Below are 17,107 nucleotides of genomic sequence, written 5' to 3' on the forward strand. Positions count from 1 at the left end.
TCACAAGAAATGACAGCTGTATAGCACTTGACTATTTAAAAAGAACCTTCCAAACTTTCTTATTTAATCCCACTCATTCATGCATTCAACAGCTGTACACACTTGGCCTTGAGAGGCTCAAGATTGAGTGGTGGAGAGTAACACATGAATGGCAGTATCTGACAGGAGACAAATGTGCAGGCGGGGCAGTTTGAAGGAGAATGGAATCAAAACCAGTTGAGGGCATAGGGAGAGGACTGAGCGTGAAGAGGAGTGTGTATGTGGGGGGAGAGTGAGCCTGAGTGTGAAGAGGAGTGTGGGGGGGGGGAGGGTGAGCTTGAGTGTGAAGAGGAGTGTGTATGTGGGGGGAGAGTGAGCCTGAGTGTGAAGAGAAGCATGGAGGGGAGAGTGAGCCTGAGTATGAAGAGGAGTGTGTGTGGCGGGGGGGGGGGGGGTGGGGGCAGAGTGAGCCTGAGTGTGAAGAGGAGTGTGGGAGGAAAAGTGAGCCTGAGTATGAAGAGGAGTGTCTGTGGGAGGGCAGGGGCAGAGTGAGCCTGAGTGTGAAGAGGAGTGTGGGAGGGAAAGTGAGCCTGAGTGTGAAGAGGAGTATGTGGAAGGGGAACATGAGCCTGAGTGTGAAGAGGAATATGGGGGGTGGCAAGGATGAGCCTGAGAAGTGCCTCTACCCAGTATGCCAACGAAGCACTGCATAAATAAACGTTGGTATGATTTATCTAACTTTCTCCCACTAGGATTACGTTGCCTTCAGATTGGGACAGAGGAGAGGTGCAGTCCAGTGGGGCCATGGGTCTCAGGAAATGCTTCTGATCCCTAAACTGGGTTGTGAAGAATGAGCATGAGATAGGAAGGTGAAGAAAAAGGGAAGAGGCCATCTAAGTAGAGGAAGTTCAAGGCCATATAGGTGTTAGGGGGTCTTTGAGGAACTGCATGCAGTGTGGTGTGGCTGGGGATGAGGGAATATTACTTGCATGCCTGGTGTGGACTCCCAGGTGCACAGCGCTGGTTTAAGGGGTCAGGGCCAGGCTGATCCCCATTTCCACCACTTGTTATCTGGGTGACCTGAGCCTCATGGGGACTTGGACTTGTCACTTATACACCTTTTCGTTATGCCTGTCAATGACAAAGAGCAGAGATAATATAAGTGCCCAGCACAGTGTCTGTAGTTTGGTCACTGCTGTCAGGGTATCATTCCTTCAGTGGACACTCAAGTCCTAAGTGCTCAAGCCCTGATCGATTTCTCCAACCTTGTCACTCAGTATGCCCCTAAATTCTAGCAACCTGCAGCCCCCTTTCACTCACATACTTCTCTGCAGCCTGGAATATTTTTGCTCCTCCTCTTCATTTATCTGAACTGTACCCACGTAAAAGCATCCAGGGCTTGGAGTCAGAGACTCAGACAGAAATTCTACATTCACAATGTGCCTCCTTTGTACCACGGCTGAGATTCGTGACGAGGAGAGTGTGCCAAGAATGTGTCCCTAAATGGTGACTCTGCTCCCCCTTCCATGTCCCTCTTCATGCTCAGTCCCCTCCCTGGGCCCACACTCATTCAACCCCCTTCTCTTAAACTGCTCCTTGCTGCTCATCCTGTGCCGTAGGCCACTGTTTGAGGGGTCACACACTTCTCACGTGCTCCAGGGTGTGCTGTTTCAGGGTATGACCGTGCTAACAAACCTTTGTCCCTAGTGCTGTTCAGAGGAGGAGTATAGCCCGTGTCCCAGTGAGAGGTACCGGCAGCAACCAACCAAGTGAGGAAACAGCCAGGCAGTTATGAGGGCTGTGATGAAAATAAGACTGAGTGATGGACCAGCTGCCCCAAGAAGGTGATGTTTATGCCATCCTTCTTGACAAGAAGGAGCCACTATGGGGTATTGGGAGAGGCAGTAGCTTGAGCAAAGAACGCAGGGTGGGGATGGACTGGCCACAGAGCCCTGAATTTCTAAGTGGCCCATGAGGTGGGGACAAGGGAAGCTGTTATAGGTGGTGGAGGCTCCAGGTAGAATGATTTGTGGCTTCGCCAAGAAAAATCCCTAGATAGATGTCTGCCTCTGGGCCTTCACCAGATCCTGTGGTGGCTTTGGGGATTCCCTCTGGGGAGTCTAATGTCAGCCCAGGGGCTGACAGCTCCAGTTGACTCTTCTAGGACGTTCTGGGATGGGCTGGAGGCCAGGGCGGCTCACATATTCTGCCTCTGCCGGAGGTTACAGCCTTCGCTGGGGCCCACTGCGTCCCAGGTAGATGACCAGGCCCACCCATTCCTAAGTTCCCAGAGTTCCTGGAGGGGGGCGCCAGTGCTAATACATTCATGTTCCTCAGGGACAACCCATTGTTTACATATTAGCAAAGACAGGGAGAGAAATGTCTTCTGCTGACTGAGGGCTCCAAGCAGGCACCTGTGGGGGAGGCAGTGTCTTTCAAGAGCAGAGGTTTATCTCCTTCCTGTCAGAGAAGAGAAATACCTGCTGGATGGTCAGGGCCCCACACAGACCCTAAGGTGGCAGAACCTGAAGGGTCGCTCTCATCTCTATCAGGTGACTCAGGCTTCTGGGACCACCTCTTCCTGGTTGAATCCTGGGCAAAGGTGGGGCATCAAAGAGTCACAAAAATTAGAGACAGAAAGGGCCCACGAGCTGCCCCACACAGATGGTCCGAGTTCTCAAGACTGTGGAGCATTACGTAGGCTTCAGCTGCTGATGGCCCAGCTTGCTTTCTGGAATCATCTCTCCCCTCTGCTTCTCTTCCCTTCTGGAGGACTCAGTATTTACAGCAAGCTGACCTGCTGCTGCATGTTGCATGTGTGCTGGGGCTCCCCCTGCATTTCTCTGGCACACCTTCATGAATGGGGGCATGATAGAAGTGCCCCAACAGCTCATCACACTTCCTTTTTTTCTCCCAAAGGATGCGGAACCCACCTCTTTGAGCTTCCCCTGAACTTTCTTAGCAGTTACCACCTCAGGAGGGGTGTCCTGGCACCTTGCTCCCTTTCTGTGTCCTCTCTTGACTGGAAGTCATAGTCTACAGATATTGGAGGACAAGAGTAAGCTCCATTTCAGCAGAATTGGGTTAGCTCCAGCCTTTGACCCACCTTAAAGTCATCAATTCTACAAATGCTATTCAGCTTTGCTTGAAATTTTTTATTTTCCTCCTTTCATACCTTCAAAATACTCCCCTCTCTTACGGCTGTAATGTTGTAGACATAATCTTTGAGTGTGTCTATTCGTTCTTGTGAATAAATGAGACCCAGCATCATATTTTGGCTTTATAAAACTTGCCTTCATTATCTGTTTACAATGTCCCTGTGAAAGACACGGTGGCCAGGTGCGTAATCCCATTCGGGGAATAGAATGGCCGGGGCACAGAAGAGTTTTGACTTCCAAAGCCAGGCAGGAAGTTAGTGGGTGCCGCGGAACGGACTCACATCCCCTGGCTCCCAGAGCTCATGAGAAGCAGCTCGGGCAAACATAACACCGCCTTTTCGTTCCTCCTCATACAGTCCCCCCTTGCTGTTCTGACTTTTCTCTTACTTTCCTGTCATTTAATTTTTTTCCTGTTTTGAAATAGCTGCCTCTAGAGACTGCTCAGGGCTTTGAAGATCACCAGCCTTGCTAGGTAGACAAGCAGTTACATGATGGCTGAGGAGGCAGGCAATGGGCAGAACACGCCAAGTCTTCCTTCTGCTTTCTTACCCAGTTGCTTTTCTCTATCCCATTCTCTTGAGAGAAATCAGTGATTCTCAAGAGGTTTTGTGGAGTTTGTGAAACGTGTAGTTGGCAGGCACCTCAGCCAGCCTAATAGATTGGAACCTCTGAGAGGAACTCTCAGCAAAGGCTTCCCAGAATCACTTCCTTAGACCAGAAGCCTTCTGAGGATAGAGGGAGCATCTTATTCAGCTGTGTGGCCCTAGGACCCAGACAGTTTCTGGGCATGCGGTAGGCATTATAAGGAAAACTAGCCTTCCTCATTAAAATATACCCCAGGGCAGCTAAGAGACACAGGAGGAAATGCTCTCAATCATTAGCCATTAGAAAAATGCAAACTAAAATTACAATGAGATGCCACCTCACTCCAACATTATTGGCACTAATTAAAAAAAAGAAAAAACCCAGAAAATAACAAATGTTGGAGAAGTTGAGGGAGATTGGAACTCTTATGTACTGCTGGTGGGAATGTAAAATGGCACAACCACTACGGAAAACGATATGGCACCTCCTTAAAAAGCTAGAAATAGAAATACCATATGACCCAGCAATCCCACTCCTAGGAACATATCCTAGAGAAATAAGAGATGTCACTCGAATTGACACATGTACACCTATGTTCATTGTAGCATTATTCACAGCAGCAAAAAGATGGAAAGAACCTAAAGTGCCCATCAACAGATGAATGGATAGATAAATTATGGTACATACACTCAATAGAATTCTATGCAATGATAAAGAACAATGATGAAACATCTCACAACAGGGATAAATCTGGAGGGTACTATGCTGAGTGAAATAAGTTTATCACAAAAGGACAAATATTGTATGAGGCCACTATTATGAAAACCCCCAAAATGGTTAACATACAGAAAAAAAAAACAATCTTTGATAGTTACCAGAGGGGAAGGTTGGGGGGGGGAAATCACTAGATAGTTGTTTTGTTGTTAGGTGCCGCAGAGTCAGTTCCGACTCATAGCCACCCCATGCACAACAGAATGAAACACTGCCCGGACCTGCATTGTGCTCAGTAGATAGCAGACAAGTGTTAATTTTGGTGAAGGGAAAGGCCACACACATTATAGGGGAAGTCAGCACAACTTGACCAAGGCAAAGCCATAGAAGCTTCCTAGATACATCCAAACACCTCGAGGGACCAAGTTACTAGGGCCAAGGGCTGGGGACTATGGTCCTGGGAGACATCTAGGTCAATTCGCATAACACAGTTCATAAAGAAAATGTTCTACATTCTACTTTGGTGAGTAGCATGTGGGGACTTAAAAGCTTGGGAGCGGCCATCTAAGATACCTCTATTGGTCCTAGCAAGTTCGGAGCAAAGGAGAATGAAGAAAACCAAAGACACAAGGAAAATATTAGTCCAAAGGACTAAGGACCACATAAACACAGCCTCCACCAGCCTGAGCCCAGAAGAATGAGATGGTGCCTGGCTACCACCACCAACCATTCTAACAGGGATCGTAATAGAGGGTCCTGGACAGAGCGGGAGAAAAATTGAACATGAGGAAATTGGAACAAAATTCCAGTTCACACAAAAAGACCAGACTTACTGGTCTGACAGTGACTGGAGGAACTTCCAAGACTGTGGCCTCCAGAAAAAAAAAAAAAACCAGACACACTGCTAATTCAGAACTAAAGCCACTCTCAAAGTGTACTTCAGCCAAAGATTGACAGGCCTACAAAACAAACAAATGTGAGGATTGTGCTTCTTAGTTCAATCAAGTATTTGAGACCAAATGGGCAACACCTGCCCAGAAGCAAAGACGAGAAGACAGAAAGGGACAGGAAAACTGGATGAATGGATATGGAGAACCCAGGGTGGAAAGGGAAAGGAGGAGAGCGCTGACACGTTGTGGGAATTGCAACTAATGTCACAAAACAATTTGTATGCAAATTTTTGAATGAAAAACTAATTTGTGGTATAAACTTTCACCTGAAACACAATAAAATGAAAAAAAAAAAAAAAATCCAGATTGCCCATGGTTTAGATAGACACCCCAGGCCCAACCCACCCCTGAGGTTTTCTTGCTTCATAGCACCAGGCATCAAGCTGGCTCCCAGGGTGTTCTCTTTATCCCTTCCCTTGGCATAAACGGGCAAGTAGAGCCTGAAAAATACTGAAAGAGAACAAAGGGAGAAGCTCTCTGAAAATAAGAATTCTCAGGGACTACGTTTCTAGCCTGCCTCGGCCAACGTGCCCCCAGGGTGCGGCTTGCCTTTGGCCTGCATGGTCTCCGGAAATCTCCCCTCCATGTCTCCTGCCTCTGCTTCCAGGAGAGGCACCATTTCCTCTTACTCTCCCACTGGCAACTCCCTGCAGACCCTCAGGCCCCCAGAGCAAGGGGCCAGGTTTCCCAAGGCACCATTTCAGCTCTGTCCTAGCTTCCAGGATGAGGGATGCACTGGTACCGGGACTAACACCTGCCAGGTAAGACCCTCAGCCCCCAGGTACAGGAGCATGTGCTACCTTTGTAGATACAGCAATGGAGCCTATCTGAGGAATAGGAGACCTACAGCAGGCGCAGATGCCAGATGGCCATTCTGCCACTGGTGCCCAGGAGTTACAGCTGTGCCTGAGGCCTATCGGCCAAAGGTGCAAATTATCACCTAGAAATCACTCAGCCAGGCATTCAGATCTCCCCTCAACGCGGCCGCAAACTTCCTGCTTGCTTTCTGTTGGCTCCATAAATATGCCCCATAGGCAGCGTAGCTGAGCCCTCAGACCAGGGTTTCCTCACGTGCTATCCTCAGCACCTTCTTCTCTACCGCCTAGATATCCTCCTCCTTTCCCAGGTTCCTGGTATGGATACGATTTTAAAACTATCCAGGTTAAAAGACCATCTGAAACCTGGGCTAGGATTCAAGACCCAGTCTACACTTTCCAGGTGTCTCCTATTGAATGTGCTCTCCCAGGCGTTCTCCCAGGTGGCACCACTCAGGGAAGGGGCCGAAGGGCCCACTTTACAGTGAGGAGAAGGGGCTTGGTGCAGTGAAGACATTTGCTGACGAGCTTGTAAACCTCAGCACGCATGTCTCTGTGACCCTGCTGGCTGCCCTGTGCTGTCTTCCTCATCAGGCTTTTCCAGTACCTCACAACTAAGTATGCTCTCTACCCCCTCCGTCTTGGAGGTGCGGCTCTTTCTCTAGTTGTCATTTTTGACCACTCACCATGAGCTTCACGTCGGTCCCCTCATTAATTCTTCCAACAAGCTTAGGGCTAGACAGTGTTTCCATTCGGCAGATGAGGAACCCAGGCTCAGTGAGTAACTGGCCTAAAGGCACACCGTAGTGCGTCACTGAGGGGACAAGACTCAAGCCCTGGGCTGCTCACTCCTGACTCCCTGGGTCTGGACCACGACGCCTTCCTTCCCTCAAAGACAATGAAAGCCACGTGGGGGCAGAGAGCAGACCTGGCTCTTTGCAGTGCCCCGCATGGCTTCTTGTACACAGAAGTGCTAGAAATCATCAGCACAAGGCCATCTTGACCATAGAGAACACTTCCGAACACTCTGCGTGGGCTCCTTGTGCTTCCCGCACTCTTTTCCACAAGCACGCTGCACCCACACTGGCGTCATCCCCATATTCCATGACCTGTCCAATGCCTGGACTCGGTAGTCGACTCCCTCCTTCGTGAAACTCCTCCCCTGCTTGCGGGCATGGCCTCTCGTGCCCACACAACTATCTTCTCTTCCCACCTCTCACCTTTCTATCCCTCTGCTCTCCAAATCACAGGTGTCCCCAGGGCTCTGTTCCTGCCATCATCTTCCTTGAGTCCTTCAGGCTTTCTCTGGGCGGGCTGCTCATGCCCATGAACTCCACTTCACTTCTGTGCACATGACATCGCCACCTGCATCTCTGGCTGTCACCTTTCTCCCGGGGCTGGGTCTGCAGTTTTCCTGCTTGCCTGGCAGTTGCATGAGGCCCTTCCCTGAAGGCACCTCCGTACACAGCCTCCTTCTCTCCATCACAGTACCACCACAGTTTCCTCTCTAGCCTTCCTCACAACCTGTAATGAGTTTGTCAATCAGTTCGTTACTTTGGTGTAAGCACCATGAGGGCAGAGCCTGTCTGGTTTACACACTGTGTCCAGCACAGGGCAGGCCCTCAGGAAGTATGCACCGAATGGGTAAAGAGACGGTTAAAGCTGGCATGTTTTTCCCCAACTAAGCACTCCTTGTCCTTTCCTACTGCTCTGTCACTGCAACCCCCGAAACACCCAGGCTTAATGCTTTGGCCGACCTCAGCTCCTTCTCCGTATCTGCCCACATGGGCCATTCCCAAAACTTTCCATGTCTTCTGCACTTACGCCTTCCTTTCTTTCCTCCTCACCCGCTCATGGTCCCGCTCTTTTGCTCAAATGGCACCCCTTCTTCACAGACCTAGCCCTCCATGTGCCAGCCTCCCTTCTCTTCCCAGAGCTGCTGGCTCTTTTCTAGAGCACCATTAGCTGTCTGGAACATTCCCCAGTCACAGACTCTACTACCTGCCAAATAAAATCCAAACTCTCACCCTGACTTTCAATAGCTTGGACAATTTGATCCCAGCCTACTTTTTCAGGTTCACCTTCCATTCCTTTCCAGCCACAGCCTGCATTCAGGACAAGCTGGATAACCAGGAACGTGCTGAGGACTCCCCCACCTCTGCATATTTAAAAATTCAATGAAGAAACTCTTAACTGAATGTCTACCACATTTCAGGTACTGGGTGCTGGACACATCCAGCTCAAGGTTGTGGGGTGGGCCCGAGTGGGGTGGGGAGTTCCTTGGAAAGCAGGGCCAGAGAGAACCTCCTGTCTCAGCCAGTCCAGGTCTCCCTAGCAAAATTCCCACAAGGACTCCTTTGGGGGATGGGCAGTCCAGCCTCCTACCCACTTCCCCGGCTTGGCTGCACTGGAGGTGAGTATGTAGGGGCCGAGTTGCTTTGCAGAAAGGTAACAGGACTTGGCTGGGGAACTGGGCAGGTGCCATAGGGAAAAGTGCTCCTTCCCTCTCCCATGGAAGGTCAGGGCTCCATAGGAAAGTATAAGCAGAGACTTAAGAATGGGCTGTCTAATATGTGATTTTTATATGGGTTTATTCACTGATATGTAAAATCACAGGACATTCCACTTGCTACGTATTTGTGGGAAATGGAAGATGCAGGTGATCCAGAGCAACGGTGGAGAGTTCAGCAGGAGCAGGGAAGTTCCTGGAGCCAGGAAACTGCAGAGACACTGGGAGAGACACCCAACTGCCTTCTGTACATGGGTCAGGAATTCAAGCAGCTTCTTTTTTTTTTCTTCTTAATTAAAACAAATAGAGTGTTGAAGAATCTGGAAGCATCCTTGTGGCTGATACGCTGGCTACAGAAATAAGATCCAGCACCTCCAGCTGCATGTAGACCAGTAGAGGAGACAGAGATGAAAGCCAGTAGCTGGTACCCAGTGCGATGTGAACGGTGATAGAGGGACTTATTGGGCACAGTGAGAGGAAAGAAGACAAGGAGAGGCACCCACTCTACTTGTCCAGACAGACAGCATTTTGTAGAGAGGAAAACCTAGGTGGGTCTTGAAGAATCGTTAAAACCTTATCAGGCCAACGTGGGAAAAGGCAAGCCATTCCTTCTTCTTGGAATGCCTTCTTTCCACCTGTACCTATCACACCATGTCCACTCCTCAGACCAGCTTCAATGCTGTGTCCTCTCTGAGAGGCCAATCCTAAGTGATCCACCTTCCTGTGAGCTCCCACCTGTGCCTACCTCACAGATGTGGCACCTGGCCCACCTGGACTTCCAAGTGTTTGTGCACTGGCAGTCTCTTCCCAGTGACAAAGGGACTCTGCTCATTCATGATCCACCCCACCCAAAGGAAGCGCTCTGCATACAGTGAGTGCTCAAAATACAGTTAATGACAGAGTGCCCACATTCATGTGTAAAACTCCTTCCCCTGGTTAGATAAGCGCAGACTGGCGTCTGTAATGTCCACGCCAGCCCATCTTACCCTCTTCTCAGGATTGTCACACTGGACATGGTACAGTTGTTCTGTGCAGAAGAGTGGCCAGAGGAAGTTCTTTCGGATGGACTTCCGTGTCTTTAACATACATGGACATTTTAGCATCTATCTCCATCTGCGGAGAACCTTGACCTCCAATTTCGTGACTTGACTTGCCTGTTTATTTGAAGTGGCAGAGTTGTATTCAGTAACACAGGAGGCTCTCGGGCGTATTTTTACCTCACCACTAAGGGCTGCTTTGTAAGGTAAGGCTTAATTTCACAACTTGCAACATAATGTTACATGTTTCCATGTGATGAAAACAGGACACTCATCAGCTCTGCTAAACCCTTGTTTCTTGCTGTTATAGTAAGGAATAATTTTGAATATATTTTAAAAAGATACAATTAAATATTCCTCTGCACAAGGAAAAACATGTTCTTGCCTCCTCAGGAACAATGCAAAGCTGTTTTGCATATCGACAGTTGTCAGATCTGTTCATTTTTAATACTTCAATTCACAGTCTATTGAGTTACCAAAACCAAACCAAACCCATTGCCCTTGAGTTGATTCTGACTCATGGCGACCTTACAGCACAGAGCAGAACTGCCCCGTAGGGTTTCCAAGGCTATAATCTTTCCTGAAGCAGACTGCCACATCTTTCTCCCACAGAGCCGCTGGTGGGTTTGAAACTCCAAGCTTTCAGTTAGCAGCTGAGCACTTAACTACTGTGCCACTAGTGCTCCTTAATGAATCACCACTCCTAAACAATTAAACGTTGTTAACTATTAACAGTTTAAAATGGAATCAGTTTTGTAAAATAGCTGTTTTATCAGTCCAAGTGTAAAAGTATTGCTCTAAATTTTCAGATATAATTTACAGTCAGAAATAAAGAGAATAAAATAAGCGTATCTTTAAAGCAACCTTTTAAAATATACAATTGAAATTATGATCCTCATTTTTTAGGAAGGGCTAACTTATAATACTGTTTTTATGACATTGCTCGCGAGCTAGTATGGGTCAAGCTAAAATCACTTGTCGTGGGCTGCTGTGTGTCGGAGTGGGGGCACGTGACTCCTTTTCAGCCAGGAGGTACTGCTTTAGAGTAATATTGAGATGTGCTTTCAGGAAAATCACTCAAAAGAAATGAGCCTATTACTATTTTGGGTTTTTTTTTGGGGGGGGTTTATATAGTTTTACTGTGACTCACCTCAACACATGCTTTATGTTTACTTCATTAACTCTTCGTAACAGATGGGACAACTCTGTCTCGTTAGAGATCCCTTGGGTCTGACTTACCTGTAGTTCAAATTTGGGAGGTCAGAATATCTGGAAATTTCTCAATCTCTAAATTTAACACAGTACACAGTACACTCAGGCCAACAGCATTAAAAACGTGTAATATTGAGCTTTTAGCCTCTTTCAGAGAACATTTGATAATACATTTTAATTTTTCTAATAATACGCCCATTAAGCTAAGGTTCCTAGAGGAATTTAAGTCCTTTATGATTGTATCTTGTAACATGAAAGCACATTGCACAAGGTGCAAATTTTAGAGCTCCAAACGCCCTTGCCCCAGTTGCTAAACCTTTACGGGCAGGCCAAAGGGTATGTCTTTTGCCACACCCCAACTCACTCGCAAACACATGACCCAGGTTATTCTTCCCAAACCATCTTTTCTTTATTTTTGAAGACAAGTTTATTGCACCCTCATCCAATAAAGACGTTTTTACTGTGCTTCACAGAGTATCCCTTAGATATCATGCACCTAACTGCTCTTCAAGGAAACAGTTCTAATCATGCCTTGTTTCTTTAGGTGGGTAACCAGTTCCTGCTTTCACAGAGCTTGCAAGTTCATCTTTCAGAGAGCCCAGAGAAGAGCAGGATAGAACTTTCCAGCATGTCTCCTGGCTAGTGACTCTGTGCCATGCCTTCTGAAAAAAGGTCATAAATAACAATGTAGATGACTGACTTTGGGCAAGTAACAATTTCTGTGGGCTCAGCGTCTTTCTCTGAAAAAATGGCAACCCCACCCAGGACTGAATCGCTATGGTCTCTTTCAGCTTGACAGCTCTGTGTCTAGAATCTTTTCTTTCCTCGTTCCATTGAACCTGATGTGCACAGCTTTAACAACTGTACTCGTAGTACAGAAGGCTTTAATTGCCAAGGCAGGTGTGAACCTAGCAAAGACAAAAGGAATTAGGTGCTGCACGTGGTTCTCCCTGATAGCACTCTGAAGACAATCTCCACGCCCAGGAAAAAAAATCAATCAGTAAATACTCGTTAATTTATTTCTCTGAGAACTGTTGCCCTACCATTCCAGAGTGTCTGACCAATTGGCCTATGACAGTGGTCCATGTAAGAACAATACAAGAACTATGCCACAGCCCATCAGTAACAAGGCAGAACCCAGAAATGCCAAACGGAGCTGTCTACTGATTCTTATGTCATTCTAATCACCAAGTGGGATAAAGCATAAAGCACAGAGGAAAGAAAAGATCTCTTAACTCTAGTGGTGTAGTGATGAAAAGTTTTCAAGAATTGTAACAGTCTTGTCAGAGTGAAAAGCAAACAGACAAATGAGCGGAAGGGAAAATAACCAGGGGGCCCTCTTTGGGAGGTGGGACAGCCCCACTGTCCCCAGACAAAGCCAGCTCAACAGTGAACAGTTGATGGGTCTCTGGGATCCTTGATGGAATGAAACAACGTTTGGCACTCAACAGGTACACCTTCCCCTGGGAATGACGAATCTAAAGAACTATGGGTACCCAGGGTTCACCAATGTTAGCGCCAGTCCTTGCAAACCCCGCACTCCAACCCCAGAGGGAACCGGAGGCTGTGGCTGTGCCTGCTGCAGTACATGGGCAAGGCTGACCCTCACTTCTCAGGCTTTTTCTCAGCTTCTTCAGTTCACCACACTTGCCATGCAGGTTAGGAAAACTCAGTTGTGAGTTCAAAAATTCAGGCCGATCTGAGGGAGCACTCAGAGGCTCACTCAAGCCTGGTATAGTCCAGCCGCGTGTGGTTTTCTATGCTTTGTGTTTCAGTCCCTCCAGTAAAGAAGAGAGAGGGGAAGAAGCCATTTCCCTAGAACCCCCTTCTAAGACGCCCCGCAAGCCTCTCCTTTGGGCTCTGGCTCATTGAGGTTCCAGCCACACTGTGTCCACAACTTCTTGAGGTAAAAGAGCAGGTGTGGGTGCTTGTGATCAGGACAGAGAACGTCTGGGCTCCTCTTGCCTGGGAGCCAGAAGCTCCTGGTTTAGCTGACTTCATACTTTCTCCCCTCCCCTGTGTCTGACCTCACAGAGAGTAGACACAGATGTGGGCCTTCAGCGGGTACCACGTGGTGGGATGGTACGGTTCTGGTCTCCCAAGATGACCTCTGTGATCCTCCTTCATGGTGATGAGGACTAAATGAGATATCACCCAGTGAAGCCCCTAGGCCTGGCCCTCCTTCCTGCTCTCAATACATAACTCTATATGAATGTCTTGTACAGAAAAAACCCATGAACTTTAACTTCACACCTCACCTGCCTGTCCTCCGGACTGCACATGCTAGGAGTCTAAGGCCCCTTGTCTTACGTTCTCTTGTAAGACAATGATGCAGAGCTTGGAGACACTAAGCAAGATGGCTATCTGTGACATTCATGTCTTGGTGGAGCTGGTAGACCTAAGAGCAGGCATCTTTCCAAGAAGATTATCCTTACTAAATCGGATTTTTATTTGGTTAGCCCAGACACTGTGTGAGGTCTCCTTACTTTCCATATTCTGCTGTTTGCTCTCTCCTCCTTTTGGAGGCCCTGCCCTGGTCATCTTTCTCTAGAGTACCTGCTGCTGTTGGCTTCCCTGCTTTCTATCTTAACCTTCCATCACACATCCACTCACCCACACTGCCGGTCCATCCTGAGTCTTGGTGTTCAGTGCCTCGGTCTCTCCTGGAGGGTGGAGGAGACACCTCCCCTGACCCTGTGGCACTGCCCTAGATACACACCCATGTCACTGTCCATCCATGCTCATACTGGACTGTGCACTGCAGAGGGAAAAGGAGGACATGACCACGACCAACAGGGTGCTGTGCTGGCCTTCAAAACCAGGTGCAGGAATGCTGCCACGGATTCTTGCTTATTCTTTCCTTGAACTCCTAATTCTGTTCATCTAACTATTTTGAGTCCCTGGTCATGAGTCAATACCAAAATTTTATTTAAAAAGTTTCCTATTTCTGTATAATCTTTTCACTAAAATTTTTCTAGATTGAAAAATTTAAAAACAATTTTAACATAAAGCTAGAATGAACCACCATACACCTCTCCCAGATTCAACAATTCTGCTTCTCACGTGGCCATGCTGTGCGCTACACAGTGAGCCATGACTCCCACGGAGCGGTGCCCGCGCAGCCTAACCCCTGGTGCACACTCAAGGCACTCAGGTGCAGAGAGGCAACACATACCTGGACAAAGGCAGACAGTTAAGATACTAAGTCGTGGGCTGGTTCTTGCCATGACCACGACGAATGCCTCCATGATTATCAAAGACGACTTGGTGGCCCGTTTTTCAGATAACATTATTTTACATTTTGTGAAAAGGAAGATAAACATTTGTAGCTTTGGAAATGTCATCACTACATCTCTAAGCATGCAGCCTTGCTTCTCTAGCCCTGACTTCTCTGGAGCATGTGCTGTGTGATTCAGCAGAGGGAGTTACTGCTTCCAAAGGCAGTTACAACATTGCTAAATTAGACCCAGATTTATCCTTTTCTTTTTTTTTGTCAGTGAGGAAGGAATTTATTCACTTTAAGAAAAATGCTTTTACCCTCCTCTTTTCTTCCTCCTCCGTCTTCAGCCAAGCTGATCACCAACAAATTATAGATTCAGGCTCAATTCAGGTAGCAGGTTCAAAGAGCTTTATAAATGGTGAATCAGCACGTGTGGTGAGGTATGGCTGATTAGATGATTGGAAAATAGAGGCTTATGTCTATAAAATAAGGAGCCCCAGTGGCGCTGTGGTTAAAGTACTTGGCTGCTAACCAAAAGGTCAGTGGTTTGAACCTACCAGCCACTCCACAGGAGAAAGATGTGGCAGTCAACTTCCGTAAAGATTGTTGTTGTTGTTGTTAGGTGCTGCTGAGTCGGTTCTGACTCGTAGCGACCCTATGCACAACAGAACGAAACACTGCCTGGTCCTCCGCCATCCTTATAACCATTGTTATGCTTGAGCTCATTGTTGCAGTCACTGTGTCAATCCGCCTCGTTGAGGGTCTTCCTCATTTCTGCTGACCCTGTACTCTGCCAAGCATGATGTCCTTCTCCAGGGACTGATCCCTCCTGACAACATGTCCAAAGTATGTAAGACGCGGTCTCACCATCCTTGTCTGTAAGGAGCATTCTGGTCGTACTTCTTCCAAGACAGATTTATTCGTTCTTCTGGAAGTGCATGGTAAATTCAATATGCTTCGCCAGCACCACAATTCAAAAGCATCAATTCTTTGGTCTTCCTTATTCATTGTCCAGCTTTCACATGCATACGATGCCATTGAAAATACCATGGCTTGGGTCAGGCGCACCTTAGTCTTCAATGTGACATCTTTGCTCTTCAACACTTTAAAGAGGTCCTTTGCAGCAGATTTACCCAATGCAATGTGTCTTGATTTCTTGACTGCTGCTTCTATGGCTGTTGATTGTGGATCCAAGTAAAATGAATCCTTGACAACTTCAATCTTTTCTCTGTTTATCATGATCTGTAAATATTACAGCCTTGGAAGCCCTATGGAGCAGTGCTACTCTGTCCTTACAGGGTCACAATGAATTGGAATCGACTTGACTGCAGTAGGTTTGGTTTTGGTCTTTAGAATCTGAGTTTGGCTCCTGCTCCCGACGGTGATGCCATCATTCATATAACAGAGACTGGAAAATTGTTCAGGGGTTCTATCAAGCGGACCCCCCCCCCCCCGCCGAGGAAGCAATCTTTGTAATTATCTCTGTGGGGCTCAGGGACAACTGAAGTTTGCCTCCCCAGAGCACAGCTGGAGCACCACTGAGCAATGGTAGCTGTTTCAACTTGCAAGGTGTGGCAATCTGAGCCAGGCCCCTTCATCTGTGGAGAAAACAGATAAAGCCTCCACTTGGATACCAATCGCTCTATCCAAGTGTTGTTGGCCCACACAACTCATGGCAACCTGTCATGGGCTGAATTGTGTCCCCCCCAAAATATATGTCAACTTGGCTAGGTCATGATTCCCTCGTCTGATTGTCTGCCATTTTATCTTCTGATGTGATTTCCCTATGTGCTGTAAATCCTATCGCTATGATGTAATAACATGGATTAGTGGCAGTTATATTGATGAGGTCTACAAGATTAGTGTCTTAAGCCAATCTCTTTCGAGATATAAAAGAGAGAAGTGAACAGAGAGGCACAGCGACCTCATACCACCAAGGATGCAGGGCCGGGAGCAGAGCGTATCCTTTGGACCTGAGGTTCCTGCACTGACATGCTCCCAGACCAAGGGAAGGCTGATGATGAGGACCTTCCTCCAGAGCCAACAGAGAGGGGAAGCCTTCCCCTGGAGCCTGCGCCCTGAATTCAGACTTCTAGCCTACTGAACTGTGAGAGAATACGCTTCTCTTTGTTAAAGCCACTCACTTGTGGTATTTCTGTTACAGCAGCACTAGATGACTAAAACAGACCCCAAGCACAACAGAACGAAAAGCTGCTCGGCCCTGTGCCATTCTCATGATTGGTTGTGGTTGGACTGTGTGATCTGTAGGGTTTTCACTGGCCTATCACTAGGCCTTTCTTCCCAGTCCATCTTAGTCTGGAAGCTCTGCTGAAACCTGTTTAGCATCAGAGCAACACGCAAGCCTCCACTGACAGACGGGTAGTAGCTGTTCATGAAGTTAACTGGCCAGGAATCAAACCCAGGTCCCCTCCTTGGAAGGTAAGAATCCTACCACTGAACCACCACTGCCCTCTATCAGAATGGGGTCTTTAACTCTTTAACAAGTGATGGCACATATATGTTCCAGTTACATTTTCTGCCCCTGGAGGTTTATTGGCAGGCATTTGAGCCACTTCAGCACGTTCTGGCGTGGCAGTTACTGGCACAGATGCCCAAAAAACAAGGAAGTTGATCGGCTCCTCGTTTGAGTGTTGAGAGCCAGTTGTATGAGGGGGTCCTCCCAGAGGAGTGATTGTGTGAAATTTTTGCATCTTCTGGCTCTGTACAGTGAGATAAGGCTTGCACATATGTTTAATATTTCCTTTGTGTTATTGGGGAGGTATGGTTACTGGCATTCAGAAATATTCAAGTACAAGTTATTTTTGGGGTGAAAACAGTTTGTGATGTACTTCCTGGGCCATGGGACCAATATGTACCACACGTGTGATGTGTCTCATGGAACATGGGGCCGATATGACCCGCTTGCAACTG

The 17,107-nt window shown here is 47.6% G+C and overlaps 1 protein-coding gene across 6 annotated transcripts in view; it reads right to left on the reverse strand.

Annotated features, from left to right (window-relative positions):
* Nucleotides 1–17,107, reverse strand: part of GMDS (GDP-mannose 4,6-dehydratase) — a 783,240-nt gene that overhangs the window by 20,618 nt on the left and 745,515 nt on the right. Inside the window, exon 9 of one of the 6 annotated variants that reach the window (XR_007517120.1) lies at nt 2,460–10,983. The exons of the other annotated variants lie outside the window; for them this stretch is intronic. The gene's annotated coding sequence lies outside the window, so the exon portion shown is untranslated. The remainder of the gene's footprint in view (nt 1–2,459; nt 10,984–17,107) is intronic. 6 annotated transcript variants of the gene reach the window in all.

Source organism: Elephas maximus, chromosome 1 (assembly GCF_024166365.1).
Source record: "Elephas maximus indicus isolate mEleMax1 chromosome 1, mEleMax1 primary haplotype, whole genome shotgun sequence".
In the NCBI taxonomy this organism is placed as follows: domain Eukaryota; kingdom Metazoa; phylum Chordata; class Mammalia; order Proboscidea; family Elephantidae; genus Elephas; species Elephas maximus.